Raw genomic sequence first — 4,839 nt, 5'->3', positions numbered from 1 at the left:
GTTCAGGAGTAAGATTTCCAGTGTGGGGTGTCAACAATTGAGAGCCAGGTGGGTTCCAGGTGGGCCTCCTTTCTAGGATACCTTCTCTTGCTTTCTAATCCCTTGCTTTCAACAAGAATCCAGATGTGTACCTACCACCAGCCCCAGGCTGGGAGCACAAGACAGGGCTGTCAGGTCTGCTCTTTCCAGCATTGCCCTTGTGAATTATTCAGCAGTGCACGGTGGTGAGAACCGTGGGAAGGATGAATTGGGCTGTGAACTGCAAGGTTGGCAGTTCAAAACCCCAGCTGCTCCTTCGGAGAATCAGGCTTTCTACTCCCATAAGAGTTCCAGTCTCGGAAACCCACAGAGGCAGTTCCACCCTCTCCTACCAGGCCACTTGGGGTAGGCATGAATGCAATGACAGGGAATTTGGGGATGGTGGTATCCTGCGGTGCCCTGTGCTCAGTGGGGATCAATAAGTCTCAGAGCCACTGCATCTGCTGCTCATAATCAGTCTGAGGATAGATGACCTCCTTAACCTTTGCAAGTTATAGCCTCCGTAACACTGGAACAGTGACACCAGGCTGTGGTTTTAATGCCTGCCATGGGGCTGGCACAGGAACATGCACCTCTCCTTGCCCCCAAACGCCTGCCTCAGAGGAGCTAAAGAAGCACAAAGCATGGCTCTGTAGGTGTCCCATGCTAGATAAAAGGAACACGAGTGGGCAGGCAGAGGAGGACAAGAAGGAGCACAGTACCAAGCAGGTATACTGTTCACCATCTGAAATGTGCACCAAGTGGATGATCTGGAACACTGACAGCTGTTTTCAACAAACAGAACCAGAGGATTTACCCTGCAGGCTGCTGTGTGCATTCTCCTCACACTATTCAACCTCAGCAGCAGAAACAGATTCAACACGAGGCATTTTCTACTCCTTAAACTATTGCTTAATTAGAGAAAATGGAACATTACCTTTGTTGAAATTGCCTTCAACAGACTCTGGATTCTAAATTCAGGGTTTTCTTCCTTCAGAGCCTTTGCAAAAATGAGATCCAGAAAGTAAAGCAGAATGAATTCCAGCCTCTTCTCTCCAGTAGAAAGTGAGACTGAAGTTCACCCAGTGATCTCTCAGGGATTATCTAATGATCGCTGGCAGGGAGGGACCAGAGGGGAGGAGTTGGTCCAGGTATCCCAAAGCTGCAAGGAGCTTCAATAGGAAAACTAAGCAAGATTCTGGGAACCAGAGAAGGAGTCCCTTCCTATTAGGGATCACCTAACCCACCTGGGTGGGGCTGGGAGGCAAAGCATCCCATCCCAGAGGCCCAGAGAGAGGACTCCGAGGCGGTAATCCTTTTTTTCTAGAGTATGTGCTGCCGAAGCGAGCACAAAGGCTGTAATCTTTAGGGGAGCAGAAAGTCTCAGCATTCCCCTGCAGAGATGTTTCACAGTCCAGCTCACATCCAGCAGTGCCACCAGGGGTCCTTACCACAGGAGTGACTCACTCCTTCTCCCTGCCAGCAAGTCCTGGCTGACTCATAGTGACCCACTGAGGCTGTAACTGATGAAGGGAGTACAAAGCCTAGTCTTTCTCCCACAGGGTTGCCGGTAGTTTCCAACTGCCCAACCATGTGGATTGCAGCCAGTCTCGTAACCACTACACCACCAGGGCTGCATTCACAAGGACAAGGAGAAGTAATCTCATTTAAAGGAAAGGAGGAAGGGTGCAGGCAAGGGAGGAATAAATACAGTCACTTTAAAATGGAAAGAAACATAAAAATGAAATGCAGTCTGTAAATGTTTTTTTGGTTTTTCTTTTTAATGTTTTAGAAAAGAGAAAGAGGGACAGAAGAGTGGGAAGGAGAGAGAGGACGAAAAGAAGAGGACAAGTCAGGAAAGGAGAAGAGAGCGCCTGCAGCAGCCTCAGGAGGAGCAGGTTTTGGGTTCGAACCCAGCTACTCCCAGTGTCTGTGTGATGGGACAGCTTGGTGGGTCTCTCAGGAGCATGTTTTTTCCCCCAAGTGTAAATGAGAAGGGAACAGGCAGACTGCATACATGGCTGTGAAAGTGGGAGAGATCAAGTCATGGAGCAGGGTACCTGGTGAAGGCCAGCTGCTCAATGAACAGTTGTTACCCAGTTTTAAATCTTTACCCAAGTCTCTGAAGCAAGAACAAAACCACAGAAAGAGACTGTATTCATTTTATTAGGGGTTCATACAACTCATCACAATCCATACATATATCAATTGTATAAAGCACATTTGTACATTCATTACCCTCATCATTCTCCTAACATTTGCTCTCCATGTAAGCCCCTGGCATCAGCTACTCATTTTTTTCACCCTCCCTCCCCGCTCCCCCCTTCCATCATGAAACCTTGATCATATATAAATTATTATATTGTCATATCTTACACTGTCCGACATCTCCCTTCACCCACTTTCTTGTTGTCCTTCCCCCAGGGAGGTTATATGTAGATCCCTGTATTTGGTTCCCCCTTTCTACCTCACTCTCACGGTATCACCACTCTCACCACTGGTCCTGAAGGGATCATCTGTCCTGGATTCCCTGTGTTTCCAGTTCCTATCTGTACCAGTGTACAGTACATCCTCTGGTCTAGCCAGATTTGTAAGGTAGAATTGGGATCATGATAGTGGGGTGGGGAGGAAGCATTTAGGAACTAGAGGAAAGTTGTATGTTTCATCGTTGCTACACTGTACCCTGACTGATCATCTCTTCCTCGGTGAACACAATACATTTTCTTAAAATCCTATTTTCTTATGTGACAAGGGGCTGCAATAACCATCAAATCCCACTTACATCTGGAGTACCCAAATTTGCTTCCAACAAGTGACAACAGGTGTGGGAAACAGAAAGATTTCTCCCAAGTCATCTCTCCCAAATAGATGTTAGACTCAGGACACTGCTTGCAGCTAATGGTAAATGATTGTCAAATTACCTCCCTGAAGGCAGTCAGTCAGTTGCCAGACTACTCTCTGGGCCCACTACAGGTAAGGCCAGCTCCCTGCTGTTAAGGACAATGGGCTACTTCTCCCTAAAGCCTTGTGACATTAGTATGGTTCCTGTAAGTAGGGTTTACACCCTTCTGATAATGGTTTCTATGGTGGGCCTGAGAACAGGTCAAACCAGTTCAGTGACATCCAAAGTTAGGCTGCCATCCTGAATCTAGGATCCATCCATCTTGTCACATGTGTACCCCCATTACCTCCCCTTCCTATTATGTGGATCAGCCCTCTCCCATTACTGTATTACCTATAGTACAAACCTTTCCTGTGAAGTATGTCCTCACCTGTAATTAGGGGGCTTGCACATCCCCAGAGAATATAAAAAGCCTTGGCTAGCAATAAAGATCGATCTCTCTCTCTCTCTCTCTCCAAGTGGACCACCAAGTGAGGCTGAGGTGAGCATGCTACCATGAAATGTGTCTGACGCCATTATTTCAATCTCTCATGCTCTCTATGACTTTACTATAATCTTTACTTATCGCTGTACAATTGCACCTACCACACCCGTGATGATGTGTTAGGGGCTGGTATACCCTGACAAAAAGGTTCTTATCTCTCCTGCTCCACTCCCAGCCCAAATCCATTCTCTCCAAAACCTCTGAACATCGATTTTTCTCTCATTTACTATTAATCTCTGCACTTTCTAAGCTAAAATCAAAGTGGTCTGCTTTTCTGACCTCCTCCAAACCCCCTAAAACCCAAACTCACTGCCATTGAGCCGATGCCAATTCAGAGTGACCATATAGGACAGGGTAGAACTGCCCCCATGGGGTCCCAAGACTAACTCTTGACAGGAGAAGAAAGCCCCATCTTTCTCCCATGGAGAGGCTGGTGGTTTGAACTTCGAACCTTTTGGATCACAGCCCAACAAGTAATCACGGTGCCACCAGGACTGCCTTAGCCTCTTCCACAACACCCGTTACTCATTCAACACAAAACAGGTTCATAAACAAGCTGACGAAAAGAATTCTCTTTATGAATCCCCCTTAATGAGGGTGATGTGGAGTCCAGCCCCACAGTAAAAAAGGCTCAAGGAGTGACATGTGCAATTAAAGACAAAGAAGATAGAAAAGGGGGATCAGGGGACACAACTCCGTTCTCAGGAGAAGAAGAGGGGAAAGGGCCCAGAGTTTATTTAACAATGGGTTTTTGTAGCTTTTGAGGCACACAAGCCTCTTGTTAATCATATACTGTGGGGGAAAGGCCAGCCCCCCACAACTAATCGGGATCCATAGGCGCAATTGTATGGTCAAGATATATAGAGAGATTATAATACAGTCATAGAGCGCATGAGAGATAGAAGAGATTGAAATAATGGAGTCAGACACATTTCATGGTAGCATGCTCACCTCAGCCTCACTTGGTGGTCCACATGGAGAGAGGGAGAGGGGAAGGAGGCCAACGGGAAAGGGAACAGGGGAGCGAGGAATGGGGAGCGGAAGGGGAAGCCAACCAGAGGCCAAGGGAAATCTTTGATGCTAACCAAGGCTTATAAATCTTTGGGGGGCATGCAAGCCCACTAATTACAGGTAAAGACATACATCACAGGAAGGGGTTGTACTATAGGTAATACAGCAATGAGAGGGGGACAATCTAGGGATATACACTCAATAGGAAGAGGAGGGATTGGGGGTATACATGTGACAAGATTCAGGATGGCAGCCTAACTTTGAATGTCACTGAGCTGGTTTGACCTGTTCTCAGGCCCACCATAGAAACCATTATCAGTAGGGTGTAAACCCACCTACAGGAACCAGACTAATGGTCACAAGCCTTTAGGGAGAAATAACCCATTGTCCTTAACAGCAGGGAGCTGGCCTTACCTGTGGTGAG

The 4,839-nt window shown here is 47.1% G+C and overlaps 1 protein-coding gene across 1 annotated transcript in view; it reads right to left on the bottom strand.

The window, feature by feature from the left end:
* LOC101663889 (glyoxylate/hydroxypyruvate reductase B-like) overlaps positions 1-1,092 on the bottom strand; it is a 35,622-nt gene extending 34,530 nt beyond the window's left edge. Inside the window, exon 1 of the mRNA XM_004715928.2 lies at positions 956-1,092. The gene's annotated coding sequence lies outside the window, so the exon portion shown is untranslated. The remainder of the gene's footprint in view (positions 1-955) is intronic.
* Positions 1,093-4,839: the final 3,747 nt, after the last annotated feature.

Source organism: Echinops telfairi, unplaced genomic scaffold (assembly GCF_000313985.2).
Source record: "Echinops telfairi isolate 266 unplaced genomic scaffold, ASM31398v2 ScPeMD7_7400;HRSCAF=8409, whole genome shotgun sequence".
Lineage (NCBI taxonomy): Eukaryota > Metazoa > Chordata > Mammalia > Afrosoricida > Tenrecidae > Echinops > Echinops telfairi.
Note: the sequence above shows the minus strand (reverse complement) of the source record. Positions and strands in the feature narration are given on the sequence as shown.